The following is a 25228-nucleotide window of genomic DNA, read 5'->3' as shown; positions in this document are numbered from 1 at the left end:
AACTGCACACCTAAAAATGGTTAAGGAGCCCCACATCGGGCTCTGTGCTGGCAGCTCAGAGCCTGGAGCCTGCTTTGAATTCTGTGTCTCCCTCTCTCTCTCTCTGCCCCTCCCCTGCTTGTGCTCATGCTCTCTCAAAAATCATAAACGTATTAAAAAATTTTTAAAATAATAAAAGATTTTGTTAAAAATCCAGGCTGTCAGAGTGGAATGCATCTGTCTCTTTTGCGTATAACTTGATGGTAGGCAATTTATCACCATGCAGCCCAAGCCTTAAAACTGTCCACTCCAGAAGCCAAGCATTCGCTTCTACGAATCTGCTCAGGGGCAACAAAGGAGGGTATGCAAAGATAGTCAGGCAAAAGGACGGCCACTGAAGTACTGTCTATGGAAAATGAAAATAAACACACACACATGCAAAAAACCTCGTAAATAATCCACAGGCTCCAGAGCAAGGCACTCGCTAAATAAAGAACCACATATCCATGCAACAAATACCATTCAAACTTTACAAGCCGTAAGTGCCTACTAAGATGGAAAGATGTTCCTTTTTTCTTTATCCATTATGATTCATTCTCTATTTCATCACAGTTCAATGATTTACACCCAGAAGTTACAAAATCAGGAGGCCATCAACTGTGGCAGAGTCCCAGATCCTTCTGAACAGAACTATCTAGACCTTGGAGGATTTGAATGTCACTCAAAATCTCTTGCTTCAGAGAAAACAAAACAACGAGAAAGAAAGAAAGAAAGAAAGAAAGAAAGAAAGAAAGAAAGAAAGAAAGAAAGAGGAGAGGAGAGGAGAGGAGAGGAGAGGAGAGGAGAGGAGAGGAGAGGAGAGGAGAGAAAATTAAGGAAAAAACCCCAACAACCTTATAGGTTCCAGGACTCCCACAAAAGCTAGCCAATACTAGGACTGTGGATGTTAAGGACACAGTATTGAGAGAAAAGACAAGGTCACAAAACAGCATCGTACTGTGCTCCCATTCTTACAAATACGAATACTAATATAAATACATATTTACTTAACAAATATTTACTCTGCAGCTACGTAAGAGGGCTGGGCTGGGCACTAAGAATACCCCCAGGAAACAAGTCATGGCCACTGCCTCAGAATCCAGGGAACTCCTACCTGTCTGTGTTTGGAGCACCTGTGTGCACAGGATAAAGACTGTGGCACGGTGACCATGCATCTGGAGTCTTCTCTGGCAGGACAGAGAACAGGTTTGTTGACTACACGCAATGTGAAATGGTGTCTCTTGCTTCCCCAGCCAAAGGTCAAATGTACAACTACGTGGACCAAATAAGACAGGTGTGAGAGGGCCCCAGCACCAGCTGACAGATGGAGCCAGGCAAGAACTTTCTACAGCACGGTGCCTGTGGTTAACAATATGACATTGTATACTTGGAAATTTGCAAAGAGGGTAGACTTATGGTAACTTCTTAGTGTGCGTGCACACACACACACACACAAATAATAAGGAGGATGATGATGAAGAAGGAAGAAGTTTTTGGAAGGAAGGGAAATATTTATGGCACAGATAGTGGTGACAGTTCCATGGTGTGTATGTATCTCCAGGCTCATTAAGTTGTATACATTAAATATGCACAGTTTCTTGCAGGTCAATGATACGTCAGTGAAGTGGTTGGTTTAAGTTTATTTACAGGGGCGGGGGAGGGAGCATGACCCAGGGAGGGGCAGAGAGAGAAGGGGGGAGAGAGAGAAGAGAGAGAGAATGAATGAATGAATGAATGAATGAATGAATCCCAAGCAGGCTCTGCACCACACAGAGTCTAACTTAGGGCTTGAACTCACAAACCATAAGATCATGACCTGAGACGAAGTCCAGAGTCGGACGCTTAACAGACTGAGCCACCCAGGCGCCCCACCAACAAAGTGGTTTTTAAAGAAGTTTAGATAGCAAGGGGACAGAGATGACAGAAGCTGGTTGGGAATTTGGCACCAAGGGAACTGAGCCCCCAAGGTGCCCTCTGAGCCCCCAGGTGTTTGGCTGAGTATCTCCCAAACCATGGGCTGCTTTAGAAAAAGCCAGAGCCCTCATTTTTTCGTTATTATTTGGGCTTGATTCTACCTCACAGTTAACTCACTGGTTTCCAACCTCGTGACCAGGAAGTACTCATTTATTATTTGTATCTTCCCCATGGACCTCATCTATTGAAAGATTTTGGCCTTCCAGGCAGTATTTATGAAAGAAAAATCTGTTTTCTCTTATCCTTATTGATCAAAGTCACATAAAACTGCCAAATAGCTTTCTAATCAGCAGGATTTCACCAAGGTGGCCTCAAGGATTGATAGGATTCCAGCCAAAGACAAGGTACATTAGTTACCAGCTCCAGCGGTGGGAAGGGCTGAACAGTTGCCCTTTGTCTCAGGGAAATAATGAGACGTGGGGACACCTGTCCCTGCTCTCCCAGGCCCCCGGGCGGGAATGGCTGGACAGCCACTTCCCTTTGTGCCCAAGGACACTGAAGGTGCACCCAGGGGGTGCAAGCAGTGGGGAGGAGGGGTGGGGGGGAAAGGGGAATGGAAGGGGAGGGGGAGGGGACTAGGGGAAGGGTTGTGGGGAAGGGGAGGGGCAGTGGGGGTAGGAGGAGGGAGAGGGGAAAGGGACTGGGGAGGGGTGGGGTGGGTGAAGGGGGAGGGGCAGTAGGGGTGGGGTGGATCTGTCCCTTGGGGGCAGTAACAAGGCCTCCGTGTGTGCACATACACGGGAGAAAGTGACACCTTCGGAACTTAACTACAAGGCTGAAGCACTGGATGTCTTGAGGGAAGAAAATCTAGAAAATAAAAATAAACCCATTGTTCTAGAGCCGCAGGAGCTTACTCAGACACATGGATACACAGGAACAGGGCACCTCCCCCCCAGCCCTTGCTTTGCTGCAGTCCCATGCGTGCGGCAGATCCAAAATATTTGCTAAACTACATTCTTTGGCTTTGATGCGACGTGGAAATTCTATCACTCGTGCCCAGCAAGGCAAAACCCGTTATGTCCCACAATCGTCAAGGGCAAAAGTGTAAACCAGCTTGTCTGGTTCAAAAGGACAGGGGTGGGGCCCCAAAACAGGCCTCTTCTGGTCCCTGGGGTCAGCCCTGGGACAGCTGCTGAGGACAAAGCTCTGCAGGAGGGAGCCAGCCTGCAGGACAGGTGCACCACCCTCCCTGCGGGTATCGTGGAGAATCCCCAAAGAAAACCCAGGGGGCCGGGAGCTGGCAGGGCTGTTGGAGCCCGCGTCGCCCACACGTCCACTCCACTGCGCTCGCAGAGCCCTTCAAAGCTCCAACAGTTGGCCGGGGGGACACGACAGGAATGTGGTACCACCCTCCCCCACCGCGCTCACCGCGCCCACTCCAGGCGAGCACAGAGCACACAAAGCCGACACCCGAGGGTACGGGTACTGGGACTCAGGTGTGGCCACCACAGGTGTCTGCCAGGGACCCTGTGCAGCACGATCTCGTTGGGGCACTCAGATTCCCTTCCCACCCCAGCCTCGTTTCCGTTTACTACTCGAGTACCAGGCCCCCCTTGGCAGGGGGCTTGCTCCTTCCCAGTTCTTCTCCAGGGACTGTTTCCACACGCTCACTTCCAGGGCATCGAGAGGCATCTGTACCTGCGGCCCAGGTGCCTCAGCTGATCTCTGCCTGCATCTCTCCTGCCAGAAGCTCTCCTGGCAGCCCTGTTCAGGGACTCCCACCCGGCAAGCCAGAGACCCGGGGACCTGCTGCACCCCGCAGCCGGGGCCCTCAGCCTCCTTGCGAGCAGTGTCCTCAAACGGGCCGCGGCTGCGCTGAGCCGGCTTGCAAATGACCGTGCAGCGTACAATCCCGAGGGCGTCCATCTCCGGGTGGTCACGAAACACCTGCATACGTGCGTCCAGTAGCTGCCACACGGCAGGTATGCAGAAGGTATCTGAAGAAAGGAGTGCCTTTCGCCTGTCCTTGGGCTGAGAGCAAAGAGCCTGTTGACAAGGAAGATCTCCTCGAGCCTCCGGGTGCAGAGCTGAGCCTGGGACAACTGCAATGCCCGCGGGGTCACTTCTGACCATGACTGGTCTCGCCCTTTTACCCGTGTGCCATTCAGATACATGCCATGTGTCCGTGACGTGAAAAAAGACTGGGAAACGCCAAACTTAAGGAGAATAGCATCTTTCTGTGTCTGGATCCTTTCTGTCGGTACATAAATAAGCTCAGGTCTCTCCCATCTGTACCAGACCCACAGACCCACAAGTCAGCCCCCAAGCGCCCCCCCAACATTCCTTCCCGCCCACAGGCCCCTGCTCCGGAAAGCACCAGGCCGCTCTCGGCAATACAGGATCAGAAGGCCCACGGGCACGTTCGGTGGCTGGCCTGGTGCCCAGCACAGTAAGGAGCCACCCTCCCTTCAGCACTGGGCCACCACTCTTGCACGGGAGGCCTCTGCCCTCCCCATGCATGATGATACATTCCTAGGGTAACAATTCGGTTCTCCAACTCTTCCAGCAAAGAGGCTCCATGGGTCGAGTGGACCTCAGATTCCAGCCTTATTTACAAAAAGGTCAACCAGAAGTTATATGGAACGGCCAGTACCCGGAAGCGTTAAGTCAATAAATTAACACAAGAGTATGGTGTAACCACCTGAAAAAGAGAACATTATGACTATACAAATATTGTTCCCTGCAGAGCCAAGAAATGTGCTAGGCTCATATTTCTTCCTGTACAGTTCCAATGTCAACAGCCAAGTGCTCCTCAAAGAAAAAAAGCTCCCAAAATCAAGGTCAAAGAGAAGCTTGTTCATGCTCTCCCAACCATTCAAAACACGGGCAGTATAGGGGCGCCTGGCTGGCTCAGTGGGTAGAGCGTGCGACTCTTGATCTTGGAGTCGTGAGTTCAAGCCCGTGTTGGGCATAGAGTTTACTTAAAAAAAAATTTTTTTTAATAAAAGCAGGCAATATCTTAGTGTGCCTCATATTTGGAATAAGACATGCCGGTGACTGTTTTTATTTTTTTGTGGGGTTTTCTGTCGCCTTCTTTTTCCTACTGAGAGAAAGAAACATAGCCCATCCCCCACAACCCTACTGTCTTCCAGCTTCTTGTGCGTTCTGTCCATCGTCTGGAATCCATTTCAGTGTCTGTCCTGAAGATATTATTCTTGGAACCAACGACTCTCAGTTCTAACTTGCACCAGGTGCTGCGGAGGCCCGCTGACAGCCGTCTGTCTGGGAGTTCTTTTCTCTGGACTCCTGGAAGCCACCAAATCTCTCTGCCTCCCGCTGCCTCCTTCAGGGTTGTTTTTACCCTTGTTTTGCTGGTGTGGACACTCAAAATGAGTGGGAAGCAACCTTAAGGACCTGCACATCTGTAACTGTCTTTATGGGGCACCTGGGTGGCTCAGGTGGTTTAAGCGTCCGACTCTGGCTCAGGTTGTGATCTCGCGGTTTGTGAGTTCGAGCCCCGCGTCGGGCTCTGGGCTGACGGCTCAGAGCCCGGAGCCTGCTTCGGATTCTGTGTCTCCCTCTCTCTCTGCCCCTCCCCCGTTCATGCTCTGTCTCTCTCTGTCTCAAAAATAAATAAATGTTGGGGGCGCCTGGGTGGCGCAGTCGGTTAAGCGTCCGACTTCAGCCAGGTCACGATCTTGCGGTCTGTGAGTTCGAGCCCCGCGTCAGGCTCTGGGCTGATGGCTCGGAGCTTGGAGCCTGTTTCCAATTCTGTGTGTCTCCCTCTCTCTCTGCCCCTCCCCCGTTCATGCTCTGTCTCTCTCTGTCCCAAAAATAAAAAACGTTGAAAAAAAAAAAAAAAAAGAGAAAAAAAAATAATAAATGTTAAAATTTTTTTTTTTTTAAATGTAACTGCCTTTATACCTGACTGGTTTGGCAAGGTGTGTCAGTTCCCTAGGGCCACTGCAACAAATCAGAACTTGGTGGCTTTAAACAACAGGACCCTATTTTCTCACAGTGAAGAGGCCAGAAGGCCACAGTCAATGTCTCTGGGCTACAACTACAATGCCAGGAGGGCCGTGCTCCCCACAGAGGCTCTGGGGAAGAACCAATGTCCACCCTCCTCCAGGCTCAAAGCCCTCAGCTTAGCATCTCCAAATAATTCCCCATCTCAAGACCCTACTTTAATCCCATCCGCAAAGACCCTTTTATCATACATGGTCACATCTACAGGTTGCAGAGACTGGGATGGAGTATCTACCGGGGGCGGGGGGTGGGGGGGGGGGGCGTTTTTCAGTCGACCACACTGGATATGAAATTTTTGTTTTCAATAGTTAACAAATGCTTTTCGCTCAAAGCCTTACTAGTATCCTGCCTCCACTCTATCTGATGAGAAGTTTATTTCATTGGCTCTTCCTGACTCCTGACTCCTTGATGCTCTGGCACTCCACATGCTCGCCCCAGCTGGTCACCCCTAGTACCAGGGCTTGGAACACCATCCACCTGCCCCAGGGCCATGCCAGACCAGCGCAGACTTCACTCCCACAACACCAACCAGCCCGCACTCCCACCCTGGACTCTGCCAGTAAGCACGCTCATTCTCTCCTACTAAACACAGTGTCTGTAGGAGTGCCAAGGAAAGTTCCAGGGCTGCCTGGGTGGCTCAGTCCGTTGAGCATCTGACTTTAGCTCAGGTCATGATCTCAGGGTTCATGAGTTCAAGTCCCACATCAGGCTCCACGCTGACAGCTCGGAGCCTGGAGCCTGCTTCGGATTCTGTGTCTCCCTCCCTCTCTGAACCTCCCCTGCTTGCACTCTCTCTCTCTCAAAAAATAAACATTTTTAAAAAAGCGTTAAAGTTCCAGCTTTTAGCACGACTTCCCGTTCCTGCCCTGGGCTGGACCTGTGGGCTTGGTCAAGAGGCCCTCTGGAGTCCTCAGGGTGGACTGGCCCCCCGGCCCCTGCCCCCCCCCCCACCCGTACTCAGGCTCCTCTGACACACTGTTGGCATTACCATTCCCCTGCCTGCTTTCTATCATCCGGAAATGTGCTGCAATCTCTCAGCTCCTGCTAATTCCCTGCAGTTCCCTGCCGTAGGATTATGCTGCTAGTAATCGTTTTATTATCATTTTAATGGGTTCTGCGGAGGGAAGGCGGAGGGAAGTCGTGTGTGCTGAATCTCCCATCCTGGACGCTGAGTTACTCTCGTTAATTTTTCAGTTACAACTTGCATATGCTGAAGTGATAACAGACATTCTATTCTAAGCCCCTCGTCCTTGACTCCTCTTGGTGGGAGCTGAGTGGGGGGGGGGGGGGGGTGGCGGTACAGCAGGGTTCAGACTCACAGCCCACCTTGTCCGACCTCCTCCCTGTCCGAGCTCCGCTGCTCAAGGCACAGATCTGCCGGTGCATGTGGAGGAAGTGGGAAACGGCACGCGAGCTTCCTCTTTCCAGGATTTTTTCTTTTAAACAAGCAAAGTGCCTCGGTGGCCTTCCCTCTAATGCCGGATGCATGTGTGGAGGCGTTAAATGAAAAGAATGGACAGCTTTAAATCAGCACATCTTTTCTGGTTCCATCAGTCCAAGAGAACCTTTTTACTCAAAAGCAAAGCCCGCAGGATACATCCCTGTTTCACAAAGGCCCAAGTTTAAAAATAAACACGGGCGTTTGAAGGAGCACAGAAATAGTCTGCGCCCACAGTGCCTTACAACGCGAGGCATATGCGGGCTCGGAAGGAGCGAGAGGCCGCGGTCCACGGAAAGTTAGCCCTTGTAGACCTCAAACAATGACCCACGAATGAAGGCAGCCGTTTTTGTGCCGGATCCCCTTGTACTACGCCGTGTCGGCCGCATCCCATTCAAACCAACCACAGGCGTCCACCCTGTCCAGCTATTCACCAACAGGCTCTGAAGGCAGCCCCCGGAGCTGGAATTCGAATCCTCACCAGCCTTTGTCTCCACCTGACTTTGTGGTCTCCTCCCCGTCGATCCCTGTACCCAACCTCCAGGCTTGACAGAAGTCCCTGTGCCTTCAGGCGATGCCTCTCGTGTGTGTCCACCCCCCCACCGGTCAGAATCCTCTCATCCATCAAGACAAAGTGCAAACCAGTCCCCTCTTCCATCTGAAGCACCTGTTTCCACCACCAGACCGCGTTCTCTCCCTGGAGCCCAGCTCTCTGCACCCTCCCACTCTGTCTCGTTTGGGGGGGACCTAGTCGTGTGCCATACCCCCCAGACTGGGGGAGGAGCCCCCTTGAGCAGGGATCGGTCTTCATTTCCAAAGGCCCCGCAGGGCCTTGACAGAGGAAGAGCTCAAAGTTGAAGCCAGGAGCTTTGAGTGAACTCAAGTAGCAGAGGGCCCGGGGGACGAGCTGCCAGCTGGCGGGATCCTGGCACTTCCACAGGGTAGGAAGGCAGGTCCTTGCTGGACAGCAGCGGAAACTCTCTCTACAGCAGACCTGGCAGGTAACGCTCTCCTCCCAGGCACACGCACACACATGGGCCTGAGACGCATCGACCGCCCCAGCTCCAGGCTGCACAGGGCGGCTGGAGGCCCAGCATATGGCTTCCCTACCGGCAACCTCCTCCCTAATCCCCAGTGTGCGGCACAGGTGACCTCTTCCAATGTGCCCTGCCTGGCCTGAAAGCACAACTCTGCCAGTGTGGGCTCGATGGCCACTGACCACATCTTCTGTGCCGTGTCACAGCCAGAACCTGGCAGCAGTAAACGTGTCTCGACAAAGGAGAGAGAGGGCTGCCTGGGTGGCTCAGTCGGTTGAGTGTCTGACTTCAGCTCAGGTCATGATCTCGTGGTCTGTGGGTTCAAGCCCCGCATCGGGCCCTGTGCTGATAGCTCAGAGCCTGGAGCCTGCTTGGGATTCTGTCTCTCTCTCTCTGCCTCTCTCTCTCTCTCTCTCTCTCTCAAAAATAAACATTAAAAAAAAAAAAGAAGAAGAAGAGAGAGCAGAGGAGAGAGAGAGAGAGAAAGAGAGAACAAGAGAGGACAGGAGCAAGCACCCAGCAAATACGTCCTACTTCTTCAGGTTTGGAAGGAAAACGTCCAGAGTCCCGGTAGGTCTGCAACAGACAGAAACAAATGCCTAATAGAAGCATGTCGTGTCCCCCGTCACTCTGTGGAATGCTCTGGTTGCTGTGTGTGGGCTCCAGGTTATAACGCACCCAATGTGGGACTACAAAACTGGGTCTTCTCTGGTTTCTTCGCTCTTTCAGAAAAGGTCTGATGCTCGGCTTTTAGCAGAATGAGGCAGCCGGCAGGTGCCAGCCAGCTGGGGCCCGTGTGTGCGGCCCAGAGTCTGGCCCCAGAACAGCCCGTGCCTGTTCCCTTGCACCAAGGACACGTCGCCCGTCTCCTCCAAAGGGCCAGATGGCTGTGTGTAGACTTCTCCCCACTTCATTTTTATCTTCTCCAAGTGCTCTGCATCAAGCTTGCATTCTCAGATGCGCGGGTTTGTGTGCACATTCACATCTCGAGTGAAATTCACGCTCCCCTCCTCTGTGTGTTTTTTCAGGTGGAAATACCTTTCCATGGTCACACAGCAATGCCTCGATCCTCCCCTCCCGTCTCAGCAGAACCTCCTGGAGGTACTTCCGGAGGCTTTAGCAGGTGCCGTCTCCCACTGTGTGCCTTGATCCTGCTGGGCACTGACGTCATAGCTCACCTGATTTTCCCACCAACCCTGAGAAATCAGCATCTGACTGCTCGTTTTACAGAGGAAAACAGAAAGGGGGGCACGATACAGTAACCTGCCCAATGCCATAGTCATTAAGTGACAGTCACCTAAACTGCCTGAGCCCAACACACAGGGCTTCAGGCACCCTTCATGCCAGTCTATTCTGTGTGTTCCCAGTGATGTCCCACACCCGTGCTCCACTGACCCCCTCCCTAGATGGCCCGGCCACTCTCCCCTCTCCCCATCACCACGGTCAGGCTGAGACGCTCTTGAGGAACTCGGCAGGTCCCTGAGCAAAGAGGCTCACATCCTTATCTGTCTCTCACATAGGCTGCCTTCCTGCAGCATCCCCACAGCCCTTCCCCAAGTCCCAGTAGGCAGCAGAGAGTCCAGAAAATTCTGTCTGAGCTCCAGTTCCTGACCAAGGGCTCACAGACCCGAAAGGTGCCTTTGAGGCCCGTCTGGACCATGTTGATCAACCAACCACCAGATCAGTAAGGTGGGGCTCACCTGTCGTTTCAATACAGCCCGCCTCCTGGGTGGCTACAGAAAACCTCCCTTGGGCCCCCCAGGGTCTCTCTGCAGCCTCCAAATACCAAAACAGATCTCTTCTTCCCACAGCACTAAACAAATAACCTGGGAAACCTCCTTTTCTCCCAAGCTCCATGCACCCCACCCCCACCCCCCGCGCCAACGTGAGGCAGGCCTCCTTCTGACTGCGGCCCTGAAAGTACCTACTCCCTCCTGACTGTCCCTGGACCACACCTTCCCACCTGCCACCCTCTCAAATGGCACTTCCTCGGGCAAGCTAAGATGCTGCCTAATGTGTGGTTCCCCCCCCCCCACCACCACCACCGAGCAGTTCTCTGAGACAACCAGCTGGGTGTCCTACAATCCACCTCAGTTCTGACACGGTCTACCTGCAGACAGCCTCAGACCCCACGGGGGAAGGGCTCAGCCCACGTGACCAGCCCCTCGCTCCTACTTCTGCTGCCAACTGCAAGTCCAGGCTGTCACCTGTGCTCCTGACTTACCAGCTGTACCTAGGAGGTTCCCACACCCACTTCTTGGGCTCATCAATCTGCTAGAGCGGCTCACAGAACTCAGAGAAACTTTGTACTCACTAGATCACCAGCTCGTTCTGGAAGGATGTCATTCAGGAACGGCCAGATGGAAGTGACTCATGGGGCACGTTGTGGGGACAGGGTGCAGAGTCTCCATGCCCTCTGGGTGCACCACGATCCCCAAATCGCCATGTGTTCACCAACCCAGCAGCCCTCCCAGCCACCCTTTTGGAGTTTCATGGAGGCTTCATTATGTGGGCATAGTTGATGACATCACTGGCCACTGCCAGCTGATGCAGACTCCAGCCGGGTCCACTCCTCGAAGGGGGCGGGGACTGAAAGTTCCAACCACGTCACCACAGGGCTGGCTCACCCCCTCCCCCTCCCCCCCAACTGCCTTCCCCAGGACCTTTCCAAAAGCCACCTCGTTAACATAACAAAAGACACCTTTCTGGCTCTCAGCTCCGGGAAATTCCAAAGGTTTTAGGAGCTCTGTGCCAGGGATGGGAAGACGACCAAATACATATTTAAATAAAATACTGTAGCACAGCAGCCCCCAGACCCCGACTGCCGGCCCTGTAACTCCCCCTCTGAGCACTGCACCCGGCCGGACCACTGTTTTCCTCGCTGCCCCTCCAGACACCTTTTCCCTCCCCCCAAAACTCCCCAGCTTTCAATCTTTCCTCTTCCGGCTGTCATCCACTACCTCTCCCAGTCCACCACTCTACCCCTCCCCACCCACCGCGCTACCCCTCCCCATCCACCCCCCTCCCCTCTCCCCCTCCCTACCCACCCCTACCCCCTCCCCCTCCCCAGCCACCCCCCTACCCCTTCTCACTTACCACCCTACCCCTCCCAGTCCACCACCCTCAGCACAGCCAATCAGCAACCCCCGTGTCACTCCCTCACTTCTCCATGATTTTAGCTCCTAGGCCTCATCCCTCTGTCTTACATGACCCAGCCTTCTCAGTCATTTCAATACACACACACAGATGAGCCTCCCCCCACCTTTTCCCTCCCCTCAGCCCTGCAACCCTCAGTCATAACCTGCCCAGGATTTGTAATTCCAGCCTATCCAGAATCTTCATTACCTGCCTCTCCCTCTGCAAGCAGACACCCCCTCCAGCCCAGCCTATCATACTTCCAGTCATCTTTACCCACTGGTTTCCCATGGCACTTAACACCTGCCACCCCCAAATACAACACTTCGGCATACTTGTTATTTTTAATTAAGGTCACTTTATTTTTTTTAAGTTTATTTATTTATTTATTTTAGGGGAGGAGGGGCAGGCAGAGAGAGAGAGAGAGAGAGAGAGAGAGAGAGAGAGAATCCCAAGCAGGCTCCACACTGACAGCACAGACCCTGATGCGGGGCTTGAACTCACGAACAGTGAGATCATGACCTCAGCCGAAATCACAAGTCGGATGCTCAACCGACTGAGCCACCCACGTGCCCCTAAAGTTACTTTAGAAACATCAGGTCCGAGAAGGATAATCTGAGTCTTCTTTGTCTCCCTAAAAGCAGGAGGTGAATCTCCCATGTGAAGATGTCCTCCCTGGACCAGGAGGACGAAGAGCATCCTTATCACCAGAGACAGGAAATCCAAGGCTCGAAGGCTGTGTAACCAAACTCTGCTACTTCTTCACTCATCCAGCACACCAAGCTCAAACCTGTCTCCTCAATTCTGCCCAAGTTTATTGGTTCTTTGTCTAAAAGGTGAAAAGGCTGCCTGCTTTGGTCACTTCTTCGAGCCCCGTATCTTTGGGGCTCCCGTACATAGTTAACATTTTCTCTTCTTAATCTGTTTTATGTCCATTTAAATTATTAGACCAGCAAAGAATCTGAAAAGGAAGAGAGGAAAAGTATTCCTCCCTTACACCACAAAATTTACTTGTTATATTTTACTCATTTCTTAAAGTTTATTCATTTTGAGAGAAAGAGAGAGAGAAAGAGCAAATGAGCAGGGGAGGGACAGAGAAGAGAGGGAAAGAGAATCCAAAGCATGTGGGGCTCAAACTCATGAACTGTGAGATCGCGACCTGAGCCGAAATCAAGAGTTGGGCGCTCAACCGACCGAGCCACCCAGGAGCCCCTATTTGTTCTATTTTAACTTATTGTATGTGTCATTCAAACATGAGCTTCATGAAGACAGGGTTCCTCGTCTGTCTGGTTACCGATATCCTCAATAAGCGAACAGCTCTTAGTGCAAATATAGACACTAAACAAATACTTGTTGAATTAATGAATTACAATGAGCTGTTTTGTAATTACTCAACATCTACTTTCCCTACAAGGACAGGGCCAAATCCATCTTCGTCACTCTTGGAGGTACTCGGTAAATGTTACTTAGCTGACTGGATGCTGGAGCACAGGTAGGATGTAAGGCACTCACTGCTGGGCTAACTGCTGTTTACAAGGTAACCTCCACCTGGAGCTCAGCTCCGCTCCCGCTGGCTGCCACCTTGACCCAGGCGAGCTAAACTGAGCTGTTGACTCTGATAAACCCAAGGACACACCAGAAGCCCTTGGACACAGAGATAGGAGCACATACAGTGGTTTCTGTCTCTGCCATGCAAAGATGTGGTCCTACAGATGAGGGGAAACTGATGATATCAGTTACCAAGAACAGCGCCAGAGATCACTTGAAAATTTTCATTCTAAAACCCAATTACCTAGAAGACCCTCACCATGAACTTCTTCTAGGAAAAAAAAAAAAACAACCCACACTTAACAAGGTCCCATCTAGGTATCAGGTCAATTTCCAGCCTGTCTCTTCCTCTTCAAGCTGCACCCGTCATTCACCGGGTTAGTTTAACCATTTGTGGGTGAGAGACCGGCTCCAGGGAAAGGGACAGATGAATAAACCAAACAAGTTTTAGCAGATGCATGGAGAACACCACATTTCACTACTTCAGACTCAGTCTGACCCCTTACCTAGGATGAAGGGGCTTGAAACCCTCAACTTCTATGGAGACCAAGTGCCATTTGATTGGAAAACCAGGCCTGAAAACCCCATCACTGAGGCACTTTTCCCAGTTAGGTCTCATGGGCAAAACCTTCTATTACAGGCGGGAGAGTCCCAGCTACAACATCACAGCTAGAGCACTTGGGAGGGAGGGAGGGAGGGAGGGGAGGGGAGGGGAGGGGAGGGGAGGGGAGGAAGGAAGGAAGGAAGGAAGGAAGGAAGGAAGGAGGGAGGGAGGGAGGGAGGGAGGGAGGGAGGGAAGGAGGGAGGGAGGGAGGGAGGGAGGGAAAGAAGGAAGGAAGGAAGGAAGGAAGGAAGGAAGGAAGGAAGGAAGGAAGGAAGGAAGGAAGGAAGGAAGGGCTCTCATGCATCTTTGAGGCAAAGAGAGCAGACAACCACGTACAGCAAGAACCACTGACAAATCTGAGAGATCCTGACTTGCTGCCACGAAGAGGGTGAGCATGTGGGTTTTGCAGAACTTACAGCCCTGCTGTCGAGATTGATACGGATACAACTGATCACATGTAGACAGAGGCCCACAGAACTGATCGCATGTAGACGGAGGCCCACAGGGACTTACTTAATGGAGATGCAGAATGTAGATTCCTATCGCGTGATCTGAAACCCGTCTCGGTAGATGTGATCACAACATTCACTTCAACGACACTAAAGAATTAAATCTTTCTGAGAATGTCCACTGAAATCTGAGAATAAAAGGACCCAGGGAGAAAGTGGGAGGCAGAAGGATGAGGAAGGAAAGACAAAAACGACGGCTCAGTAGATTCTGGGCGGAAGAAATCTGTGGAACACTCAGACAGATGTGTGAACGGCTGTGAGGGCACATCAGAGCAAATCCCTCCTTTGAACCCTCCCTTTTAAAGGCGTACTGACTGGGGTGCCTGGGGGGCTCAGGCGGTTAAGCACTCAACTCTTGACTTTGGCTCAGGTCATGATGTCGCAGTTCATGGGATCGAGCCCCACATCGGGCTCTGTGCTGAAAGCGAGGGGCCTGCTTGGGATTCTCTGTCTCCCTCTCTCTCTCTCTGCACCTCCCCCATGCCTGCTCTTTCTCTCTCAAAATAAATAAATAAACTTAAAAAAAAGATACAGGTGTACTGACAGAACTTCCTGGGGACACGTCCTTCTAAACCAAAGTTTAGGGCACAAGTTGTACTTTTTTTTTTTTTTTTTTAATGTTTATTTATTTTTGAGAGAGAAACACAGTGTGAGCAGGGGAGGGGCAGAGACAGAGAGAGAGACACACACAGAGAATGTGAAGCAGGCTCCAGGCTCTGAGCAGTCAGCACAGAGACCGATGTAGGGCTCGAGATCATGACCTGAGCCGAAGTCAGATGCTTAACCAACCGAGCCACCCAGGCGCCCCACCATAAGTTGAACTTTGGAAACAAAGGCCGTCTTCCTGGCCAAACTGCAGAAGTTTCGCGGAGCATGAGCCTCAGAAGTCGAACGACACACATCCTGGTCACCAGCCCCACCAGATCTGGCCCAGTGGTCTTCCCTTCACCAACTGAACCTCTCTGAACCCCGGTTTCCTCATCCATAAATCATAAACCTTTAGGGAAATACGCAATAAAGATAGTTCCCCTCACCCTGGCCGAACTCGCTCTTCTACGGAAACAGACAAAGATGCCATAATGACCGTCTGGCATGACCCTACGTCTGCCCGGCGCGTGCCATTCTGTGGCCTCGGTGACATAGATCCTGGGTGATCACAGAGTGGGGCAGACAGCGGGGGAATAGCCGGCCGGTGCTGAGATCCCACCGCTGCTCCTGGAGGGAAGGCTTTCTGCCAGGAGTAGCCTTCTCTTCCCTACACACGTTTTCCAGAAATTTCTACCAAGTATACACAGAAGCCAGTGCCAGTACGACAGTGGTTGCGAGGATACAGGCTTGGCCTGAGGCCACTGTCCTCTCCCGTGGGCAGTCACGTGGCAGTGAGGGGACACAAGACTGTGACACAAACGACGGATGGACGGAGCCTCTCAGGGCAAAGCTGGCATCACGTCACATGCCACCGTCATCCTCTTTCAGGACATCGCCAGGGTGGTGACAATTTCACCGAATGCGTGAAAGGCAGCTGTCGGAAGCCGCACCGATTTTCTGATTCTCCTGAGGAGAACCTCCGGGGGCGCCCACCAGGCTCTCCCCTTGAGGGACGGGCCCCCAGAGGCTCCAGCGTGACCAGGCCTGGGTGACACCCCATTCTCAGGATACTCTACTTAATTATTTAAGGAATGAGACATTGTTTCCTTTGTGGGCAAAGCTTCCAGAACATTTAAAATTCATGGGAGAAGCCAAGGAGTGGCTTTTTTTAGCTCCCTTCCTTAAAGTGAATGGTACGGCTTTCAATCAGACTCGTGGGATTCCAATTCCAGTTTTCCAGAATATTCCATCCTTGGTGAGGCATGCCTGCTTTTAGGGGGAAAAAAAAAAAAAAAAAAAAAGATTGAAAGAAGAAAACAAAACATAAAAACAAAAAAAGAGGAAGCTCTGACAAAGCCAAACTCAATTAATCATCACTTTTGTCTCACAGGAGTCACTTGTCTGTGCCAAAGTAGGGCAGGAGTCCAACCGTCCCTCGGGACACGCGGGGCCCGCTAGGGGAGAAAGCTGTGCTCAACCCAGGCCCACGAGTGCCACAGGATGCCACACGGGGGAAGGGAACCCAGTGCCGCAGACCACGTGGGTGCGTGACGGGGCCCACGAGGGGGGCTCCCCACCCTGAATGGGACGTGGGGGTAAGCTCAGACAACACCACGGAGAACACAGTTCCCACACCACAGAGGAGCCAGCTGAGGCCCCCGAACAGGTGGAGGGCCCACTCCCCAGAATGATCTTTAATTCTCGCGGCTCCAGAAAGGCAGGCTTCCGGGGGCCCCTGCAGCCCAGAGCTGCACACCTGAGCACCCACGGGGGCCTCGTCTCCCCAGCAAAGCCCAGCCCATGAGACGCTCTCCCTGAGGACGGAGAAAACCCGGTCACACCCCAAGCCATTCTTCATCAGAACAGAAGATCTGGACAGAGTTTCTGCCAGTCACAGCCCCTGACCCCCAGCTTCTGTCACCAGCCCGATGCGTACCCCACCTGTGACAGGTGCTCACAGGTTCCCCCAGATGCCCGCAGAGCCAAACCCTATGCCTCCCTCTCACTGAGCCAGGTTCCGGCAGCTGAGTCCACACAGAGCGAGCCCCGAAGGATGGCTGGCTGTCTGCATGGAAACTGCTCTCCTCTCCCCCTACCCTCACTCTCCGGCCCCAGTTCTCCCTCGCCAGTTAAATGCACCCCCAAGTCTTTTCAACAGTGGCTCTCATCTCTTTTTGGTCAAAGACCCCTTTGAAAATCTGATAAAAACGATGGATACCTCCCCAGAAAAGCACATACGTAGAATTCTCCATGGAGTTTGGGGAAGGGGTGTTCACGGACCCCCGAGCTGCATGGAGAGACCACTCTTTAAGACACCCTCCTTCAGGCGCCTGGGCGGCTCAGTCGGTTAAGCGTCCAACTCTTGGTTTCAGCTCAGGTCATGATCTCAGTTCATGACTTCGAGCCCCACGCCGGGCTCTGTGCTGACAGCGCAGAGCCTGCTTGGGATTCTCTCTCTCCCTCTCTCTCTGCCCCTCCCCTACTCCCCTCGCACACACACTCTCTCTCTCAAAAATAAATAAACAAACTTTAAAAAACAAAAGACAGCCTCCTTCGAACCCCCCTCTCGGAACGTGTCCAGACCGCTCCCGCTCTGCTCCTCCTGAAGACATCTTTACACACGTCTAAACCGGGATGAACTCCGGTGCCAGAACCCAGCATCCAGCTGCAGAGCAAAGCAGACCATCACCTCCTTTATTCCTGCCGCGTCACACTTGACTGAGGTCTTCAAAGCGTCGATCAGCGTTTGGGACGAACGCATCTTCGGGGCATCTTCGGGGCGGACTCAACACGGAGCTCACCTTCCCACTAGAAGGCCCGGAGTCCCTCCCAGGCCCGGGGAGATGTGCCCACGACCGCAACCCAGGACGTGAGCACTCCCCCCTTTCTCGGCCACTCGGCCCCACTCAGGCTCCAGGCTCCTCCCCGCACCGCCCCCTTCTCCAGGGACTCCCCGAAATCTGTCCCGAGGTCAGCAGGCACCGGCAGCCCAGCCGCAGGGGTGTTCCCCGCACCTTCCCGCCTTCCCCGAAACCGGGCCAGTCCCTGAAGGCCGCACGGCCAAGCACACACCCGCACCCACACCGCTCTGTGCCTCTTGCCTTGCAGGTAAGGAGAATACAGGGGAGGGAGAGGATTCGGGCCCTTGTGGCCCCCACACGTGGCTCTCGCCATGGCCTCAGAGCCCGGCCATCCCCGCCACCTGCCTTGCAGCCAAGCTCGCCAGCCTCCACGTCACTTCCTGCCACTGATCAGGGGCTTCAGCTCCGGGCCCAGCTTCTCCCTCTGCCCACCTCCTGTCACTGTCACCACACACGTGGATGACCCCCAACGCCCCGGACTCAGCTCCTTGTCCTCCGCTGCAAGGCCCTCTTCGCCCCTTCAGGGCACTCTCCCACAGCCGTCCGCGGGACCCCTCGCCACCGCCACCGGGAGAACGCCCCCTCCGAGTGCGACTTTCCAGCACAGAGGTACCTCCCACCCCACAGACTCCTCCAATCCACTGCCCGGCTCGCTCTCCACCAGCCACCTCCTGGCCTCACGCTCTCCCTCCACGCCCTCTACCCAGCCTGGGAGGTCTGTCCCTGCCACCCGTCCCGCGTGAACACCCTCCGCCCCAGCCTGGCGCGCCCCGCCGTCCACCTCCTCCAGGCCCACACCCAGGCCACTGGGCAGCATCCCCAAAACTGGGCGGACACGTCTCCCTGTAAATTCCGGTTCTCTGACCTCAAACTGTCAGTCAGCAATGGCGCACAAGCTTGGGGCTCTCTAGCAGGCCCGCCACCCACTCCCAGACAACCGGCACCTTCTTCTCCTCCGTGTTCCCACACCCTGCCCTCCACCCTGGCTCTCGGCACATGACCCCGCCCCACACTTCTTGGAGAAACCAGGAGCACCACCAGAGCCCAGGTATCTTCCACCAAATGCACACCTGCCTGTATCTGCTCCTACCGTGGCCCCCTCCCCTCCTTCCCGTGGCAGGGCGCCTCCCTCGCCCCTCCAAGGCACAGCCCTTCCCCGGTGCTGAACCCCACCTCTGCCGTCTTCTCAGGGCCGAGGCTCCCCGGTCATCCCTGCCAGCATCCACGTGTGCTGGGGCTCTCCTACCTTAGATACATTTGCTTTGTTTGTCTGCTTGCTGTTTTTGAGAGAAAGAGAAAGAACGAGAATGGGCAGGGGAGGGGCAGAGAGATCAGGAGACAGAGGATCCGAAGCGGGCTCCGCACTGACAGCAGAGGGCCTGACTGGGGGCTCAGAATCACAAACCATGAGATCGTGACCTGAGCTGAAGTCGGGTACTCAACCGACTGAGCCACCCAGGCGCCCCTTAAATACACTTCTCCTTCACCGGCAGCCTCTTATGAGATCGTCCTACTCTCTGCTCCCCTAACAGCCAACCCCCTTCCCAGCCTCCTTCGCTGTCCCAGCGCGAGGCTCCCAGCCCCACCTCACCACTGACCCAGCTCACGCCAGGGCCATCAGCAGGTGCCACTGTCATCTGCTCAGAGTGCAGTTCTCAGCAGTGCAGCGTGGGGGGTCCAAGCCCTCCTCCCGAGATGCTCCTCCCCCAACTTCTTGGCCGGCTCCTCGTCCAGTACCAGCGAGGAGACAAGGGGTGTGCTCTGGGCTCAGCCCCCAGCCCCCTCCTCCCCTGCCCACCCTCCCTCCACCATGACCTTGTCCCATCTCCAGCCTGACGTCTGCTGAGCCCCACAGGCGTGTAGTGACCTGCCTTCTCCCCAGCTCCACTCACCACCTCAAGCGGGACACGTGGATCCTTGACCTTGACTCCCCCGGCCTCACTCCTGACCTGCTCCTCCTCCAGGCTTCCCCACATCTACTGGGTGCTTAACCCAGAAACCACAGGAGTCCTCCTTATTTCCTCCCTCTCTCTCATCCCTTACCCCACAGCTAGTCCCTCCGAAGGTCCTGGCAAACCCATCTCCAAGCTCCCGTTCCTTCCCCTCTCCTCTGCCACCTTCTTAACCTCGGACAGTGCCCTCCGTCACCGGTCACCCGGAGCCCAGGAACCCCAGCTCTTGCTTCCGCACTCGGCCCCTGCCCGTCCAGGCTCCACAGAGCGCAGGGGGATCTTCTTACAAGCTGAGGAGTGGGTCACCTCCCTGGTAAAACCCTCCAATCTCACTGACTTCAATTTCTCAAACACTCCAGGCAGCTCCTGCCCACTCTGTCTGTACACCTGCTCTCCCCTCTACCTGGAATGCTCTGTTCCTGTTCTTCACACGAGGCAGCAGCTTAAATGTCACGTCTTCGGGGAGGCGTCTGGAGCCACACGCTCCCAAGTCCGTCTCAGCCCTTGCGGCTTTCCCTCGCACAACCTGCAGTCATTTTGTTTGCAAATCCATTTACAACTGGTCTTTTGCTTTGTTTTTGTTTTTTTGGTAATGGGGAGACAACGGGAGTCTTTCTCCTTCACCAAAATGTAAATTCCGTGGTGAGAGAAACCATGTCTCATTTACTCATTATTGATTGCATGTTGAAATGATGATGTTTTGGGTATACTGGCTTAAAACACATTGAACTTATTTCACCTGTTTCTTTTTGCTTGTTTACTGTTTTCATTTTATCTTCGAGAGAGACAGAGAGAGAGAGGAAGAGAGTGCAAGCAGGGGAGAGGGGCAGAGGGAGAGAGAGAATCCTAAGGAGGCTCCACACTCAGCATAGAGCCTGATGTGGGGTTTGACCCCACAACCTTGGGACCACGACCTGAGCCGAAATCAAGAGTCAGATACTTAACCGACTGAGCCACCCAGGTGTCCCTCTTTTTGCCTTTTTTTTAATGCGGACATTAGAACATGAGAAATTCCGTATGTGGCACTGATGTTTCTATTGGACTGTGCCGGTCTGGTTGGCCACAATAGGGGAGACGCAGATCATGGTAATATGTTGACATAACTCTGCATTATAATGACATGTTTTGTGTGATTAACGACACAGGGGGGCATGGGCCAAGTCCTCAGTGTATCCAGAAGGCAGGCAGGTCAGGCTAGGTTACAGCAGGCCTGAAATGCCAACTAAGGAGGAAGAAGTCACAGATCACTGCTACCGAGCCGGAGGCCTTGCAAGGAGCTTACGTCAACCGTTCGATCCATGTGCCCAGGTGAAGGCTGACACGGGGATGACAGAGGATGTGTTTCAACATGGTCACAGGGCAGATATCCTAACGCCCATGCCAGCTCTGGTGTGTTCCCAGTCCTCTGTGAAAGAACATGCAGTCTAGACATTCCTGTCTGCACAAGACTCTGTGCTCCCATCTCCTCCTCTCCCCTTCTTAAAGAATAAGGGGCGCCTGGGCGGCTCAGTCAGTTGGGCGTCCAACTTCAGCTCAGGTCATGATCTCACAGTCTGTGAGTTTGAGCCCCGCGTCGGGCTCTGTGCGGACAGCTCAGAGCCTGGAGCCTGCTTTGGATTCTGGGTCTCCCTCTCTCTCTGCCCCTCCCCGGCTCCTGCTCTGTCTCTCTCTCTCAAAAATAAATAAACATTAAAAAAAGCCTTTTTTAAAGAATGAGGCTCATCTAAAGCGACACGGTATTTTTACGACTCGGTTTCTCTGACCATCTCGGCTCTGGGCCATGGTGAGACTCCCTGAATGGGACTGAACAGAGACTGACGTGCAGGAGCAACCAGCCCATCTTCCACGAGACACCTGCTAGGCCAGGAGGGGGTTGGGGGGGGGGGCGGTGCGTGGGCACCGAGAAGCCACCACCACCCTCCTCCAACCCTCAGGCGTCGAGCTCACCCTCCAGGTCAGCACATTAATGTTCGTCCCTCCAAGAGATTATCTGCTCCCGTGGAGCAAGGAAATCCACTTCTCACAGAGGTTAATAAACTTACAGATCTCATTACTCGAAGAGGTCATGCTGGCAAGAATTTTAATGCGTTTTTTAGAAAGGGTCTGGAATAATTATTACAACAGAACAATGGCTACTCGGAGGAGCGAGGGCAGAAAGGTGACTGACGGGGACAGAGCAGCACCCCCTCCGCCCGCGCAGCATCCCCCCATTGTGGACGGCACGGCGCTAGGAGTCCAGGCAGGGTGGCCGTCTCTGTAACGCCCACCGTCTGGGGCCGGGACCACCTGCCTCTGCTCTCGCTCCCAGGTCGCCGGGCGTGTTAGCGAGTTTTCTAGCTGTGGTGACTGGCACCTTCACAGACCCACGCTCTTGGGACCCCCAACTGAGCCCTCAAGGCTACTCACCAATGTGGATGTGCCTCCAGCTCACTCCCGGCCCCGACGTCCACGACCAGATGCACCAAACCATTTACCTCTTCCCCATCTACCCCGGTCCTCCGCTCAGTTCGTTAGCTCAGGCTGAGAAGGAACAGCCAGCCAACCAGATTCACCCAGCCCCTCGTTCCCCTTCCCGCCGTGGCCTCAGGATGCCTCCATTCCTGCTCCTTCGCCTGGTCTCAGGGGACGACCCTCCAGGGCCCCTCCGGAGGCTTACTCCTCCCCTGAGGCTCCAGCTCCAGCTGGCTCCTGCCCCCAGCCTCACCGGCTCTCGCTTTTTCTAGTATCTTCAATCTCCTCCTCCTCTTTGCCCTCAGCTCCCAACACGCTCAGTTTATCACACAAAGTCAAGCTTCCTTCCACCCTGACTCGCCCACAAGCTCTCCTGCATTTTCAGCCACATGGTCCACTCCTCACCACATACCCACTCCGCGAAAGGCCTTAAATGGATTGGAGCTTTACTCTGGGCTAGAGCTCCCCTTAGAACCCACCCTGCCCTAACACCATTCCCCACACAGTGGTGGTTGGGGTACACGTAGGTCCCCACCCTTCCCCAAGCTTTCCGAGGCCTCCGCCCAAGAGCAGAAGCCCCACTCAGTGTCCTCTCTTCTGGCCTCTCTGTCTCATCTACTGGCTCCTTCTCCATCCCTTCAACTGTCACTCTTACCCAGAGCTGCACGGGTCATCTCCCTGACCCATCCTCTCCTTGAGAGACCGAATCCAGAGGTGACAGCTCCCAAATCTGTACCTCTGGTTCTACCTTGACTGCTGAGCTCCAGAGCCGAATTTCTACTTAGAGAGGCCACCCTGTGGAAGACCCACCACAGATGGGAATTCATCATCTCCACCCAAACTAAACTCTCATAATTGCCCCCACACACACACAAAAAAAGTACACCTCCCCTTGTGTTCCCAACCTCAGCCAATGGCACCAGTTACACAGTCGAGAAACATCTGAACGGTTGGCAACCCAGCCTCTCCCTTTCTCTCATCCCAGCAATCAAGAGCCGTGGGTCCACTGGCCACATGACTTCCACAGGGGATCTGGCCCCCAGGAAGTGCATCTCAAGAACACGGACTTTGCTCTCAGACTCAAGCTGGATTCCCAAATTCTGCTACCTTCCTGTGGGACCTTGAACAGATCATGGAATCTCCCCAGGCCAGTTTCCCCAACAACGAACTCGAGGGCTGCTGTAGTTCAATGGGATGTAGTATAAACACAGCAGTTCCAACCTACCAGCATCTCAGGAACGGACGGCTTCATTTGTGCCCCAATTTAACAACTCTCTAGGAAAGATCCTCGAGCCCTCCCAGCCTCAGCGAGGCCCCTTGCATATATTTTCTGTTTTCTCGTATCACGTGCATTCCCCAAGCCTGTCCCGGATCCGTTACAGAACAGGAGGGGGTTGACACCACATACACCTGTGTCACGTCTTCTCTTTCCCCTCCACCCCTTCCCCTCCTGACATTCTGCGTGCAGACTGCGGCCCGGTCCGGTAAGCCTCTTCTCCCCAGTCCATTAACCCTCCACACCGCCCCCCTCACTACTGTCTCTGGAACGATGTTCTCCACCCAAGTATCATTGTCGTCTTCAAGCCTAAAAATGTCCTCTCATTGCCTGCAGACTGAGTCCACAACTCCTCGGTATGCACCACACTTCCTCCTCCTGCCTCCAGTCATCTGCTCCCCGAGCTCCCTGCCTGCCGCCTCTGCCAGGCCTCATTCTTTGGTACCAGGACTCCCCTACCTGTGGCCTCGCCCCTGGCTGGCTCCTTGCCACCCACGGGATTGAGTCCCAACACCCTGCCACAAAGGCCTTTCCCTCATGCCTGTACCTTCCTGACCTTCTGAGCACTGGACCCGGCCATGTACTTGACGTTCTCCCTCCCTTCTCTGCCCAGAACTCACAGCTACAGCATATCAAAATGTGTTGCCTTTAACCCTCACAACCACCCTATGATGTTGGTGCCATTATTATGCTAATTTCACAGATGAGGAAACTAAAGCTCGAAGGCAGGCAGTGTCTCACTCTAGGTCATGCAGCCAAGTGAACGGGACGCCAGGACTGAGTCCAGGGTCTCTGTGCTGGACCTCCATGCCTCGTCGCTTCCCATGGGCATGAGCAGCTCTCCCCATCTAAATGTCTCCCACCGCCCACCCCAAACTCCTACTCCTCTGCCTGGGAAACTCCTACCCACCTTTCAAGACCCAGTTTGAAGGTCACCTCCTTCAAGAAGCCTTCTCAAACCTCTTGCAGAGGGAAGCATGTTATCCTTGTTCGTATTTCAAGAACGAGGCTCATCTCGTTGCCCTAATATCCTGCTCACCATCCTTCTCTCTTGGGAGGGCAGAGCCCCTGTTCTACAACCTCTAACTTCTTGGCTCCTGGCCCAGAGATGGCGCTCAGCAGCTAAGTGGTGGTCATTGGTCAGGCAGGAGCTGATGAAGAGTTGAGGGGGGATGAGGAGGGAGTTCAGACCCCTGGGAGCGGGTGAGGGCCACGAAACGCCAGGCCCTGAAACCCACGGGTGCATAGCCCACACGGCCCCCTGGCCCCATGTTGATCCCTTAGGTAATGTCTGTTTAATGTCCACCTTCCTCGCTACACTGTAAGCGTCATGGGACCACAAACATTCACCACTCTGTTCCTGGCACCCCAAAGTGGATGGCCTCTTGAATTTCTCGAAGGAACGAGTGAATGATCACACGAAGGGCTCTCTGACCAGCAACATAAGTCATCAGTATGAACCCACAATGGGGAGCAACCCCTCATTTCGTTGCCCACACTTACACCTCCCCGTGAAAGCAACCGGCCGGCAGCCTGGTGTTCTTGTTGGCAAATGTGGGTCGGCTCTCCTGACCGTGCCCATCCTCTGCCGGTGACGACCCTCCACCCACACAGCCTGCGGGGTTTTGTGCTGCGAGCAAGGCTCCAGAGGGCAAACTTCATATCGTCAGGGTCACCCGATGACGGGAACGACTCCAGCACCGCTCAGGACTGGGAGCAAGCAGCTGAGAGGATCAAAGATCAGGGACACTCTGGCCACATATTCCAGAAGGTTCCTCAGGGGTCAGCTGCCAAACCCCCACCCAAAGCAGAAACGATGGTGATGTCGATGACAGTAATCACAGACCTGGCCACCACATGCTGAGTACTTA

At 53.9% G+C, this 25228-nt stretch overlaps 1 protein-coding gene across 3 annotated transcripts in view; it reads right to left on the bottom strand.

Annotated features, from left to right (window-relative positions):
- HOMER2 (homer scaffold protein 2) overlaps window positions 1-25228 on the bottom strand; it is a 94106-nt gene that overhangs the window by 60114 nt on the left and 8764 nt on the right. The window contains exon 1 of one of the 3 annotated variants that reach the window (XM_058736442.1): window positions 10748-10937. The exons of the other annotated variants lie outside the window; for them this stretch is intronic. The gene's annotated coding sequence lies outside the window, so the exon portion shown is untranslated. Of the gene's footprint in view, window positions 1-10747; window positions 10938-25228 lie in introns of those variants that run through there. 3 annotated transcript variants of the gene reach the window in all.

This window comes from Neofelis nebulosa, chromosome 7 (assembly GCF_028018385.1).
Source record: "Neofelis nebulosa isolate mNeoNeb1 chromosome 7, mNeoNeb1.pri, whole genome shotgun sequence".
In the NCBI taxonomy this organism is placed as follows: domain Eukaryota; kingdom Metazoa; phylum Chordata; class Mammalia; order Carnivora; family Felidae; genus Neofelis; species Neofelis nebulosa.
This window is presented reverse-complemented; position numbering and strand designations above follow the sequence as displayed.